Consider the following 14,322-nt stretch of genomic DNA (forward strand, 5'->3'; position numbering starts at 1 on the left):
TATTCCTGGCCCGCAGCTCGGCCGACTCGGACCAGATGTGCTGGTGACAGGTCGCTCCTCTGAGGTGCGGGCGGGAGCCTGGAGGGAGCCCGCTCTGGGGCTGCGCCGGGCGCTGCTGCTGTCGGTCCGGACGCGGCGTCCGCGGGCTGAGCTCGGGCCCCGCCGCCGCCGCCTTGCAAGCCCAGGTTGGGAACCGCAGCCCGGGCGGGGACCCCGGGGCAGGGGCGCGGGGTCAGCCCCCCTTCCGGTGGGGGGCCGGGTGTGGGACGGGGGACGGGAGCCACGGGCCTCTCGGCGCCCGGGCGGAGGGCGAACGGCGCGCTCTGGCTCGCCGGGCAGTTCCCCAGAAGCCGTGTTCCTGCAGAAGCCGCAGGTGTCTGCCCCGGGATAACCCCGCGCCGCGAGAGGCCCGGCCAGCCCAGCTCCCGCGGGGGCTTCGCCCGCCCGCGGCCAGAGAGGCGGGAGACTGGCTGGCGCGCCCGGGCTCCTTGCTGAGCAAGCCGGCGGGCCGCGCAGCCAGGGTCCGCACGGAGGCCGCGGCGGCGGCGGCGGCGGGGGGGCGGGGAGTGGACGGAGGAGGAGGGGGCGGGGGCGGCCGGGGGGAGGGGGCTGGAGGGGGACGCTGGGCGAGGAGGGGGCGGGTGCAGCGGAGTCGTCGCCACCTGAGAGCCCCGGTCCCCACTGCCGTCACAGCAGGTCGCCTGGGCCGTCTGGGGCGGGAGCCAGCGAGCAGACGCGTCGGCCGTGAGACCCGCGCCCGGCACCCGGCAGCCGCCCGCCGAAGGTGAGCGCCCTCCCGGGGCGAGGGGCGGGAGGGCCAGGCCGCCGCTCTCGGGTCGGTCTCCGCGGGGAATGGGAAAGGGGGAGGGGAGATGGAACCGGCTACTTTACGGCGAGACTCCTGTCCGGTGACGATCGGGAGTCCTCCGGGGAGCGGCCATCTCGCTCCGATTCTCTCTCCCGCCCCCGGTGGCTCTGCCCCTCCGGCTCCGGCTCTGTCGGTGCCTGTCTGGGATTCTGTCTCTCCCTCTCTCGTCCCCCTCGGTCTCTGTCAGTCTGGCGCGCTCTCTCGCCCAGTCGCCGGCGAGGGCTGGCTCTGCCGCTCTCCCTGCTCGCTCTCCGTCCGTCAGGGGCGCGCACAGCTCACCAGCTCGCTCGGCCCAGAAGCGGGAAGTCTACCTGCCGCCAGCGGGCTTCCCAAGCGCGCGGGGCTCCGCCTGCCGCCCTCGGGCGAGCTCCATCCGCTCGTGCCCGGGGGCGCTCGGTCACCCCGCTGTCGCCTCTCTCGCCAGCAGCGCACCGTCTAGGCGGGCCACCTGCCGGCAGGGGCGCCGACCGCCTTCCCGCTGCGCGCGGAGCCGCCAAGGTGAGTGCCCCCGTGCCCCTTCCGGCCCTCCCGCCGCTCCCCGGCTGCCCCGGCTCGACTTGGCTGGAGAAACCGGGCGACCACAGCGAAGCCTGCCTGCGGCCGCTTTCCCTTTCTAAGAGTGGCCGGAGGGCCCCGTAGGCCCCTCGGGCGGCCGCCGCGCTTCCGCCGCCCCTGGCCCCATGCCGGCCGGGGGAACTCGGCGTTTCGGGGCTCAGGGCCGGCGGGGTCGCGGGCGGGGCAGCGCGGCTTCCCCTTTAAGGCCGGAGCCGCTCGTCGCCGCGAGTGTGAGGGTGTGTGAGTGTGCGGCGTGCGTGTCTCCTCCTCCCCGAGTGACACAGCAGTGAGAAATGCCTATCAGTAACTTAAACCCCCGAAACTCCACCTTCCGGGCGCGCGGCGCGGAGCCGGGCGGTGGGAATGGAGCGAGCAGATTGAGGCCGCCGCTGCAGCGCCGCCGGCATGAACTTGGCCCCGAGCTGAAGCGGCCGGCGGCGGGCGGGTGCGGGGGCACCGGCCGCTAGCCAGGGGGTTGATCTGCAGCCGGGCCGGGCCACTCGGCGGGCGCCGGAGGCCAGGCTGCCCGCGCCCGCGGCCGCCCGCCCCTCGGGCACTGCCCCCGCTGCCGCCGCCGCCGCCGCCGCCGCCGCCGCCGCCGCGGGAGCTCCGCAGCACGGTAAGGCTGAAGGCGGGCGCGGGAGGTCTGAATGCTCTGGGGGCTCCGGGGTGCACTTGTAGCCCCCACTTGTGGTCACCGTTGTGGACGAGCGGGGGCCCCGGGATACTGAGAGCTGGGGGACCCCAAAGTTTGCTCCGAGCTCACGGCCCACCTGGCGCTGCGCGCGGTCGCCCCCTTCCCGGACTGGCTGTGCCGAGCTGAGCGCAGCTCGCATCGCCGGGGGCTGTGGCCTCTGCCTGCACCCCGGCTCCCGCCGGGCGTCTGGAATCGGGCGGGGCAGTCAAGCACCGAGGGAAGAAGGCAGAGGGGCGCGGGCCACGCGGGCTCCCCCCGGCCGCGCCGGCCTACCGGGAGGTTCCCGCTCCGTCCCGGCGCAACCCGGGCCGCTCGCAGCCCGGATGCCACCGGCGACGCTGCCTTCGCATACCAGCTCTCTGAGCCCGGGCCAGTTGGCCGTGGGCGCTGGGAACAGGATACCCCCCCCCCAACCTGTACCCCGTTTGCCGCCGCCGAGCGGGAGCGTGGAGTGTGCGCCCGCCGAGAGTCCGCTGCCTTTCGTTCCCCTTCCTGCCAAATTCTCCTCTGGAGAGCGGCCCTGAGCAGAGCTGGCGGCCGGAGGCAGCCCCGACTGGGCTCCGGCCCGGCTCCCCGCGCCCCCGCGCCCCGAGCTCCCAGGCCTCGGAGCGGCGGCAGAGCCCGGCGCCGGGCGCCAGCAAGGGCGGGCGGGAAGCCCCCCGGAGCGCCGCCAAATACTTTTCGCGGCCAGTTGACCCGGCCAAGCTCTGTCCCGATGCAGCGTGTCCGAAGCCGCTTGGAAAGCTGGCCATACCGTCTGATTTTGATAGTGATTAAATGCGGACTGAGCAGACACTAATAGGATTAGCTTGCAGAAAACTGCCCTGAAGTCGTCGGAACCTGAGCAAACAAACGTATCTCCGGCCGGGGGCTTCGCTCCGCCGCGCTCCTGCAGCTGGGTGCGGCCGAACAGGGCACCCCGAGTGTGGGTGTGAGTGTGTGCGCGGGCGGGAGCACAGGATGGCTGGGTGACGCGAAGAGAAGCGATTCCACTTGCTGGGGCGGCTTGTCGTTGTTTGGCAGCAGAAGGAATCACCTCCCTCCCCCCTTCCCAGGGCGCCGTCCCCACGGCGAACGTGCCCTTTGCGGGTCCCCGACCGAGGACAGCACCGGGACATTGTGAGGGCGAGCGAGCCGAGCGTAGGAAAGGAACAAAGACGCAAAGTCTCCCCGAGCCTGAGCAATTTGGAAAGAGTTGGCTGGGAAGGGGCCCTGGGTCTCCCCGGGGGAGACCCCCCTCGCGGAGCGCGCCTCCCCAGCCGGCCGGGGCCCTGGGGCCCGGGTCATCCCGTTCCCAGGCTTCGGTGAGCCGGCGGGCGGCATCGCAGCGGGGCAGCCCAGCCCTCCGCGGGCGCGGGCCGCCGCCCGGGTGCCCACGGGCCGGGTGGGGTCGGTCGCGGTCCCGCCGGGGCTCCTCGGCCGCCGCCGCCTCTCGGGGCTCCCGGAGGCCGCGCAGCTTCTTCTCCACCCCACCTCTTCTCATCTTTATAGATTTCCCCCTCCCTCCAACCCCCGCCGCCGCTGCCGCCGACAATCCGCTTTATAAAAAGCCCCTTTGTTTCCCTGGAGGCTGGAGAGAGGGAAGGGGAAAGGGACGCAGAAGCAGGGGGCGGGGGCGGCTGCCTCCCAGTGGCTTTGAGCGGCTCGGGACAGGAGGGCCAGTGTAGGCGGTGGGGGAGGGCGCCGGGTTTGGAAGCCCCTCCGCAGGAACCCGGGAAAGAGCGGGGAACCCCCCGGCTCCTGGCGCCGGGAGCGCGCCCGGCCGGCGGGCGCTGGACACTCGGGGCCCGCGCGGCCCGGACGGCTGGGCGGGCGGCTGGGCTAGCGGGCCGGCGCGGAGGCCAGAGGCGGCGCACGCTCGGTGGGGTGGGCAGACGCCACTGGCCGCTGCGCTCGCCGGGCGCGGGCATAGGGGGCGCCCTTTCCTCGGTTTCGCTTTGCAGCCCGCGCCCCTCGCCGCCTGGACTCTGGGCGGCTGTCGCGCCTGCGGGTGGCAGAGACGTCGGCTGGGACGACGACAGCGACTCTGACGCTTTCGCCACCCCGCGGCTGCACTCCTCAGTCCCTCCCGGGGCCCTCCTGCCGCCCCCAGCCCCCTAGACAGGGGCTCCAACGCACCGCTGGGCTCCTCTGTTTGGGCAGAGGGAGGAAGGGAGTCGGAGCCGCCACCTCTGAGGTTCGTGCAGCCTGGGCGGGCAGTGGGGAGGAGGATGCCCCTCCGGACCGTGTGCCAGGCTGCCGCCTCTGCACGGATCCAAGGCCTGGCATTTGGGGGTGTCCAGGACCCATGGGTTCCCAGCATTAACGGGCGTGAGGATTCAGCCTGCCCCCACCCCTTACACCTGCCCTGCCCCCCAAACTCGCGGGAACTCGGACTCGCGCTGAGGAATGTTAAACTTGTTTGGAGTAACCTTTAGCCAGCCCGGCGGCCTGGCAGGTCCCGCCCCCGCCCCCCAGAGCGGTCTGCCTCTCTTCTGGTAAAGTTCGTTAGGAAAGGGAATAGCGACCCGAAGAAAACTTGACAAATAAGGACAAGTGGGCGGGGCCCAAACTCGGCTGGTAGGTTCCCCCCCCCCCAGCGAAGTCAGATTCCTCCCACCTCTCGCCGCCTCCACCCCCCCCTTCCCATTGAATCTCAGAGTCCGTGTGCCTTTTCACGGATTTTTCCTCGACTCCGCTCTCCTCCGGTCTCTGGAGGTTATCCCTAAGTGTTGGTGGAACACTTGTTCTCTGGCGTTTGGCAGAGGAGAAGCGTTCACTCCCCCCACTCGCCTAACTTACACATCCCAAATGCATCTAAAACCACAAGAAAGTACTCAAAGGGTAAACCACGGGCTCTACCTTCTCCTCCCTCTTTGTGCTTCCCTTCTGGAACAAGATCATTGGAAAATAAAGCTGCTGATGTGCGAGATGGAACATATGGTGCCTCCATAAGAGAGAAGCTGAAATGGCCTTGAACCTGCCGGACAGACCAGCTGTTTGCTGCCAGCCAGAGCAGCTAATCAGCGTCTTCCCCTTAAAGGAACAGCCCTCTTTTCTCTCGGTGACCAGTTTGCATATTAAATAAGATATTCTCCAGAGGAGAAACGTGATGGGCTTCTATATTGCTTGGTGCTTTGGTGGTTTTCCAAAGCTGGTCCCCTGCCCTGAGGGCTGCCTCGACCTCTGCCCCAGTGCGTGCCTCTCCTTTGAGTGTGTTTCCTTCAACGCTGAGGTGCGAATGTTGCTCGGAGTGGAACTTGGGAAAGAGGTAGGAAAAGGGAGAGCGAGCAGGGCTGAGAGATTCCCAGATGGCCAGGAGGAAGCCTCGGTTTTGTTGGTACTGGCTTTAGAAACACTAGCAGTTCTCTCCCCACCCTTTAAAAATATCGCAAAGAGCTGCAGCTATCCCTTGTAAGATCTTCCTTAAAAGCCATCGTCTTCCGGCGGCTGTGACCATTTTCAGTTTTCCTTCACTACAACGTGGGGTAAAAAAACATTTTGGCGTTGGAAAAAGAAAGGCTTGAGGAGATACGAGGAAATTCCATGTTTGGAAATCATTAGCAAAGGGTGACTTCGTCTGTTTTCCTGCCACTGACGCCGACAGTGACACAGATGTGTGGGTTGAAACAGGAACGTCATTGAATTTTTAAGCTCAACCAGGAAATAGCCTGTTACTGGGGTGGGGGTGGGGGCTATACGTTCACTGCAACTTAAGGTAGGAGGTTTAGGTTGTTGATTCTTTTTGCCAACGAAAGGGATTTTGTCAAGCTTGGCCAGCACATTTCGTATCATTTTTTCCCCCTTTTAAGAGGATCACCTAGAGGCTTAAAATGCACCTGTTAATAGATTATCCCCGGGAAACTCAGTTGCTTTCTAGGCTTATGAAATGGGCAGAAACTGATCTCAGGCACGTGGTTCTTGTGACAATAGTTGGGCTGCTCTCCTTCTTTAAAAAGGCTTCCTATATGCAGTCAACTTTTTTTTTTTTTTTAAGATTCTGATTTCTTTTTCCTGCAGTGATCCCTTGGAGAGATAATTAGCCCTGACGCTGGGAAACCTGTGTTCTAGAACATTCTCCCCACTGATGAGTGCAGTGATCCTGGGCAAGTCCATCCTCCTTCCATGACCTCAGAGTCCAAGTCCCTTCCAACTTTAAGATCCAGGGACTTGTGAATGAAATAGTCATTTTCTGGGAAACTGAAAATGCTCTTGGGGATGACAGCTAGACAGCTAAAGAAAAGAGGCTGAGGTTTTGAGGGGCAGCGAGAAGCGGGGGGAGTGAAAAATGCCAGAGGGCCAATCCAAACCACAGAAAAGGCGAGGTGTTCTTTCTCTGTGGCGGTTACCCCCCCCCCCCGGTTCCGGTGGTCTCTGGACCGAACGGCAGGCCTTCTCATCATTGGGTGGCTTTCCAGATTACGGGATCCAGAGTCTTTGAAACTAGACTGGCGTGTTTCCAAAGGACTCATCTCATAGAGAGCAGATTTGGCAAAGGGTTTCAAGGACAAAAAGGCCTTCCCTCTGCACACGTGTGCCCCTGGAGGGTGGCCTCTTCTTCCCAGTCCAGCTGGGTGTTTTCTAAAAATCACATCTCCAACTTTGAGGACGCAGCAGCCATGCTAGACTCTGCCGCTGTCCTGCTTGATGTTAATATTGATTTTTTTTTTTTTTAATGGATGGGGCAGGGCAGACATTATGAAGGAAGACCTTTTATCTTCTGAGCTCTCGGGCAATTATCTTGCGGCCATAAATGTTGATACACGTATAATGGATGTAACTAAGAAATCTCCTTATCCAAGCAGAAACGGCTGAGTGTTTGTTGGAGCAGAGAGAATGCTGAGAGTGTGACTAGACCAGCCCAGATGTGGCTGGGGAGGGGGACGGGAGTCAGTTACTATGCATCAGCACAATAAACCGCTTCCCATCATACACCTCTCCCAGCGCCAGCCGCGAGGTAACCTAGGCAGCAGCAGCCAGCTGTAGGGCAGGAGAGCGGCGTCACTGTCGCCGATTGCAGCCCGAACAGTCAGATTGTTCCCACACGGAGTCCTGAAAGGTCTTCCGGACGGTGAGGAGAGAAACGTCCCACCTCTGTGTGAACTGGAGGGGGTTTTGTGGCACTGGGTATGACTTGATTTTGCCATCACTGTGTCGTCATTTCATCTGCACGTGCAGCGGAGGAAGAACCGCAGGCTCCACGGAGTCCTGGGGCCGGCCGCGGGCCTAGGGGGCCTGCGGAGACGAGGGATGTGGCTCGGGTGACACCGTTGACCTGTGAGGATGGGGATGCACAGTCCCCGTGGGGTCCTGCTTTCCAGGGACCAGCGGGGGGCAGCTGAAGCCCCAGGCGCGTTTTCTGCAGGGGGAAAACGCTTGCTTTTTTCTCCCCATTCACAGAGCCTCCCCCGTTGCCTTGGGCCCTCAAGTCCCCCTCCCCCCCAAATCTGACCTCTGCACAATCTCCAAACCAATCAGACTGGTCACAGCCTGCAAAGCTCCCCAGGGGTGAGGCGGAGCCAGGGGCCTTGCTGACTAGGGGCTCCCCAGAGTAAGGACTTCCAGAGGCAGGGCTTAAGTCCTGCCCTGGCTGGCCCTCTGACCCTGCGCCCACAGCACCCATCTCGGGCACAGTGGGGTGGCAGCCACCTTCCCCTGCTGCTGTGCCCTGCTGCTTGCTCTGCCCAGTAAATAACGCTCAAGTGCGTGTGGAAAGTGCCACTTTCTTAAGGCTGAGAATTGTCCAGTGAGGGGCCGAGGAGGATGGGGCCCCCTTCCCTCCGCCTATGGGAGGACCTGGACACTAGGCCACAGGGACACATGCCTCTCCATCCTAGAAGAGGCCCCTGGAGGCCCAGGGCCCGAGCTAGTGAATGGCATCTAGTCCCAAAGGGCCTGATGGCCCCAGCTTGTGCCTTCCAGCCTTGCGGGGGGAAGGGTGGGCCTTTGGGACTAAAGGCAGGACAAAAACCAAGTCAAGTCATCTTGAGTACTTGGGGCCATCTCAAGTCCGCTGTGCGGCGCCCTGGGCCCCCCCAACCCCAACCTTGACGCTGTGTTCCGATTTTGCCCAGTGTTTGAACCTGAAACCCCCGCGTGACACAGAGGGGGCAGCGCCGGATCCAGCTCCGCCTTCCTTTTTGCGGGCCCCGTTAGCCAGTTGACCACAGCTCCTGCACATGGTTGGCGTAGATGGACCAACTGGCCCACAAACACAGACGCTGACAGACGGAGAATTTTTGAGCCGGAGGAGTACAGCCCCGGGACTTCACAGAAGAGCGAGTGAGGCCCAGAGAGGGGGCCGGACTTTGCTGAGACACAGCAAAGGGAGCTGAAGGAGACAGGATCCTGGTCCCTGGCTCTCAGTCTTGTGCTTGGCACCTGTGCTGGGGGCGCACAGGCTTCCCCTCTTGAGGAAGAGCAGGTGGGACAGGTGCCTTGTGGGGAAGGGCCATGCTCTGTTGGGATGTGCCCTCTGTCATCGTGCGCTTTGCTTGGCCCCGTTCAGATGGGGCGGCCGGGTATCAGAAGCCAAAGCTTAGAAGCAGCTGAAATCGGAGGCTGTCAGTGAAAGACGAGTCTAGGGCCCAGGCTTGGGTGCCTCAGAGAGGAGTGTGTCACGTCTTGTTTTCAAACTGATGACAGAGAGTTGGGCCGCCAACCCCTTGTTTGGGTTTTGCCCTTAATGAGATCTCAGTGGTAGATCTGCCTCTGGAAGTTCCAGCACCGACCTCGGAATTTTAAGTGGGACAGGCGTTTTGGTGCCGCTGCCAACGTCACATGCTTTGCGTGTCTAATTCTGAAAGGCTGGCATGCGTTTGGGGAGGAGGGCTCAGCGCTTCTAAGCCTCTTGTCTGTCAAGGATTAATTTAACCTCTAATTACTACATCTTCTTCGCAGTTTGCCTCACGAACATGTTGTAACAATAGCTCCGAGAAGTATGGCATTTCACTTGGCCACCACGCTCGGATTAATCTGGGGGATACGGAGTCACATCAGACACACTCGGTGTTCCCATAATTGTGCTGATGTTCGGATGCAAGTGAACAATCTGGTCGTGTCTAGGGATTCCCCCAGCGATGGGCTAAAGAGCATGATGGTCACGTGTCATTACTGGTAAATTACGATGGTGTCCTTGCAGCCACAGCCGCGGCCCTCAAAACAAGCCCTGGAGCCACGGAGGCATGTCACTGCCCAAATCCCACTGGGGCCTCCAGTGCTCCCGACACATGGCCTGTGTGTCGCCTTCAGAGCGTGACTCATGCCCTGTGCAGGAGGACAGCCGGGGAGCCCCTCCCACCCGCTAATAGGGCAGGTGTCAAGGGCTTGTCCCTCAGTGGCCGGGAGACTGTTTTCAAATTGGAGCCTCCCAGGGGCCTGTTCAGAGCGGCCGGTGGAACGGCCAGGTTCTTCCAGCAGAGGCCGCCCTCCCTGCAGCCCCGTTCCCCCAGCCCCAGCCCCCCCCCCCCCCCCCCCGTTCCCCCAGCCCAGGCCCCTCGGCAGCCCAGCCCAGCCCGACGCGTGCTCTTCTTCCCAGGGGGAGGAGGGTTCAGGGTTAGGAAGGCCCTCGGGGACCCACCAGTGGTATCGTGCCCGCATAGAGCTGTTCGGTTCCTGAGGCTGGAGAACCCCCAGGACCGCCTGGCTGCCAAGGCCCTTCTGAGCCTGACTTCAGGGAAGCCAGCCCTAGTGGTCATCACACAAAAAGATTCCCGTCTCTCTGGAGCAGGGGTAGCTCTTTGCCTTTTGTGGCTCGCCAACTTCCTTGAGAATTATATGCAATGTTGTGTCGTTGTGTCTAATTTCAGGGGCTCATAGACCCTTCTGGAAGCCCAGTCATGGTTCCCTCAGAGATCCTTGAGACAGGCTAAGAACGCCTCGATATGGTGCCTGGGCTGTGCCAGATCATGGGCTCACCCACCTTACCACGTAGACATGAGATGCCAGGCTGGGTGGGGTGAACAATGCGCTTGGCCTTTGGTGCAGGCCGTGGGCCCGCTGTGGGGCTGTCCACGAGTCCGTGAACCCACGCTCGTGTCCTCGCTTGTCAGGTGGAGGTGCGAGGCCGCCAGCCCCACGCAGCTTAACGGCCTCGTGGGAGAGTCCAGGGAGGCGGTGTCGCTGAGATGGTCTTGCAGACATCAGGCTCGGGCCCCTCTCGGGTTGCTCACTGGTGACCCTTCCCATTTGGCCTGAGAAATGAAGCACAAGGAGAGCAGGTCTCGTGTGACGTGAGCAGTGCTTTCCTCCCTTGCTTTGACCTTGTGTAAGTTACAGCCAGGCAAAGCGGCAGAAAAGTTTCTGGCTTGGGAGGGACCTCCAAGGGCGCGTGTGGCTTGGGGTGTAGACAGTTCCCAAGGCCGTGCCTGCTTAGGGGTCCTGCTTGCCCAGCCTTTGTTGGCTCTGGAGTGGGCCAGGGGGTGGGTATCTGGCTCAATGTTCTGGAAGCTTCCACGTCTGCCTACCACGGGAGTTAGCAAAGGGGATCCGAGAAGCCAGATGGTTGGGTTTAGTTGTCCACACTCCAGTATTGTCACACCTGGCGCCAGGAGGTAAAAGTGGTCCTTGATTTTTTCCCTGCGGTCACGGAAAAGGTCTGGCCAGCTCCTGGGGAGAGCGGGATCTGGTGGCAAAGAGCATCTTATTCTCTTTGGAGAGAAGCCCCTGGAAGAACCGGCAGGCACTTAGCGGGGGCGGGGGTGGGGGCGTCTGCCTCGGAGGAAAGAAGCCGGCTGGACTCAGTTCAAACAGCCCTCCTCCACCGCTCACCTCCAGCTGTGGAAAATGTGCAGAGACTCCCCTCGGCCAGGCCAGAGGGCTGGTAAATCGCAGATGGGGAAACTGAGGTCCTGAGAGGGCTCAGGGCCTGCCCAAGGTCACGCGCCAAGCGCCAAGCGGGCGTGAAGATGCGTCCTTGGCCCCTGTTGGGCCTCTGTTCCCTCCAGGCTCTCTGGCTCCTCGAGATAGTGCCGCTCACCTCTCTCAAAGGTACAGCCCTGTCGTCAGGTTCGCCTGAGGCTCTATCGAATGCCCCCTCCCAGGCTCTGCTGCAGCGCCTCGGCCTCAGGCCTCACTCCCTGGTTGGCCTGGAGGTGGGGAGGCGGGAGGTCACTGGAAAAGCATCGGCCCCGAATCCACCCACACAAGGGCGGTTCTTAAATCGGAAAGCATGGCCATTGGTGCTTGGCTTTTGGAAGAGTCCACATTTGGTTTGCAACCAGATGCCTGAGTCTGAGAGGGTCCCTCGTGCCACAGTGCAAAGACTGTGCACGTGGGATTGACCGACGTGTGCTCCGGGCCCAGCTGTGAGCCTCAGTTTCCCCATCTGTGCGGTGAAGGGCTTGACCAGGGGGATTAGAAGGCCCCTCCGGCGCTGGTCCTCTGAGTTTCAGATTAAATGCTAAGTTAATTACAAGATCTGAAAAGCGTAAATCACAATTTGTTCTTTTTGAAGTGACCCGAGACTTAAAAGCGTGGGGTTTTCATTTCACTTTGGTAGGTGGAGGCTGTGCCTGTCATAGAGACTTCCAGAAATTGGGATAAAGACAGCAAAATGTCTGAGTCCCGCTTAGCTCCTGGCGGCTTGCTGGTTTTACACAGGGGGACGCTGGGGCTGCATCCCCCAGCGAGCTGCCAGGAGCTAAGCGGGACTCAGACGTTCCTGCCCTGGGCCCACTTGGGGGCTGTTTGCCTCCCACCCCGTAGGTCACAGACCCTTAAAGAAGAAGCATCCAGGCTTCCAGCTTAGGATAGGCCTGCAGTCAGCAGAATATCGCATCTAGAGACTTTGCTTCCTAGCTATCAAATAGCAGCTTATCAAAAAGGGATTTTTGTCCTCAGCTCTGCCTCCAACATCCAGGAGTAAATACTTTGTCGACTTAATTTTAAACAAATCAGATTTTTTTTTGGAAATAATGGGAGGGGTAGTCCTTGGGGACTTAGCATTTGAAATTGTTTTAATTTAAACACATAGGACATTTTAGGATTGACTTCATATTTGCCAATTGTCATTATGGAAACCCAAACAAAACAAGCCACCCCGCCCTGATTTCTTTCTTTTTTTTTTTTTTTTTTTTTTTTTTTGCTTTTTGGGGCCACACCTGCAGCATATGGAACTTCCCAGGCTAGGGGTCAGATCGGAGCTGCAGCTGCCAGCCACAGCCACAGCCATGCAGGATCTGAGCTGCATCTGTGACCTACACCACGGCTCACGGCAGCACCGGATTCATAACCCACTGAGCGAGGCCAGGGATCGAACCTGCATCCTCATGGATCCTGGTTGGGTTCGTTAACCACTGAGCCATGAAGGGAACTCCCCCGACCCTGATTTTTGTAACGAGTAACCGTTTGTCTTGTCTGGGAGAAGCTCTTGTACCACTCTTGGCACCCATAGCACTTGGCAGGTTTGCTTATTTGTTCGCTTTCGCATCGCATAAATGTCTTGGCCCCTGGAGTTCATTCATGGGCTGCTTACAAAATCTGCCCGGCTCCTCCCCACACAGCCATGAGCTCTGGGGCTGTTTCTCTGGGGTCCAGCGCCACCACCTCTTCTGGCCTGGAGCAGGCCTGGCGTGCGGCTGCAGAGGCACAGAGACCCTGGCCTGGGCGGGAGGCAGCCTGGGTGCCAGGCTCGGCTCTGCTCCCTCACTGTGTGGCCTGGGGCAAGTCCCTTCGCTTCTCTGGGCCCTGTGGTTCCCGTGGCTACAGGGAGGGGGCTGGTCTAGACTGGGGTGTGGGGGAGGGGCTCTGAGGTTTTCCTTACTGGCTCGGATGATTAGATTTAGAGAGTGTGATTTCACCAGTGGAGTATATGACCTTCACATTGTTTCTCGTGGTAAAATTCAGTGATTGTCTGAAAGAGGAAAGTAGACATCAAGTCCAAAAAAAAAAAAAAAAAAACCACACAAATGAAATGCTCTGGCACTTTTAAGCGTTGGTACTTCTCTGCCCACATAGTTCCTGATGGCTGTCTGCCTTTGGGGAAAATGTGTCTATTCACTCCCCCGGCTCAGATTGAAGAGCTTCGGCCTTGAAATCAGAGCAGAAGGGATGTGGGGAAGGAGGTCAGTGCCCCTCAGCCTTCTCTCTCCTGTGGACCTTCTCAGGTGCTGGGGCAGTGGGCTGCCTCTCCTCTCCCACGTGAACAGCAGGAAAGGTGGGGTCGGGATGAAATGGGAGCGCAAAGTAATTCCACACCGGAACTTGGCTGCTGGTCAATTCAGAAACTGGTCAAAAGTCATTTTGAAAAGTTGATTCAGCAAAGAGGCGTGCGTGTGTGTCTCCTATGTGCCGGGCACTCTTGGAAAATGGATGGGTGGAGATGGATGGATGGACAGATGGATGAGAGGCCAGAACAGGAGGGTTCAGAGGTAAGAGGCTACCGAATACGCAAGGTGAAAGAACTTAGGCAAGTTAATGATGTGTCACGGATACAAGGGTGAACAAAACAGAAAAAAACCCTCATGGATGACAGTCTAGTGGGGAAAACCAATGACAGATGAGGTTAATAAGTAAAAAATATATATATAGTATAAGTGTCTCGAAGCAGAATAAATCAAGGAAGGGAGTTGGGGGGAGCCGGGCAAGACTGTACTGTTTTCTTTCTCCTTAGGAGGTACTTTATTTATTTTTTTATTGAGGTATAGTTACTTTACAATGTTGTGTTAGTGGCTGGTGTATAGCAGCTATTCTTTTTCAGATTGTTTTCCATTATAGGTTATCACAAGATAATGAGTATAGTTGCCTGTGCTATACAGTAGGACCTCGTTTATCTATTTTAAACAAGATAGTTTGTATCTGCTAATCCCCAGCTCTTAATTTATACCCCCCTTCCCCTTTGGTAACCAGAAGTTCCTTTCTTTTTTTTTTGTCTTTTTGCCATTTCTTTGGGCCGCTCCCGCGGCATATGGAGGTTCCCAGGCTAGGGGTCGAATTGGAGCTGTAGCCGCTGGCCTACGCCAGAGCCACAGCAACGAGGGATCCGAGCCTAGTCTGTGACCTACACCACAGCTCACGGCAACGCCGGATCGTTAACCCACTGAGCAAGGCCAGGGATCGAACCCGCAACCTCATGGTTCCTAGTTGGATTCGTTAACCACTGCGCCACGATGGGAACTCCAGAAGTTCCTTTCTTATGTCTTTGAGTCTGTTTCTTTTCTGCAAATAAGTTCACTTGTATCATTCTTTTTTACATTCCACATATAAGTGACATCATATAATATTT

At 59.9% G+C, this 14,322-nt stretch overlaps 1 protein-coding gene across 47 annotated transcripts in view; it reads left to right on the forward strand.

The window, feature by feature from the left end:
- The first annotated feature begins 28 nt into the window (after positions 1 to 28).
- MAMLD1 (mastermind like domain containing 1) overlaps positions 29 to 14,322 on the forward strand; it is a 114,288-nt gene continuing 99,994 nt past the window's right edge. For 12 of the 47 annotated variants that reach the window (XM_085007164.1, XM_085007149.1, XM_085007180.1 and 9 more), the window contains exons 1-2: positions 29 to 185; positions 694 to 784. The gene's annotated coding sequence lies outside the window, so the exon portion shown is untranslated. Of the gene's footprint in view, positions 186 to 284; positions 374 to 628; positions 785 to 1,292; positions 1,367 to 2,002; positions 2,043 to 3,926; positions 4,297 to 14,322 lie in introns of those variants that run through there. The other 35 variants (XM_085007168.1, XM_085007165.1, XM_085007143.1 and 32 more) reach the window with 14 other exon arrangements.

The sequence above is a fragment of the Sus scrofa genome, chromosome X (genome assembly GCF_054392235.1).
Source record: "Sus scrofa isolate SSC_HxYL_T2T_F1_AM1 chromosome X, Sscrofa_HxYL_maternal_Yorkshire_Landrace_v2.0, whole genome shotgun sequence".
Classification (NCBI taxonomy): Eukaryota; Metazoa; Chordata; class Mammalia; order Artiodactyla; family Suidae; genus Sus; species Sus scrofa.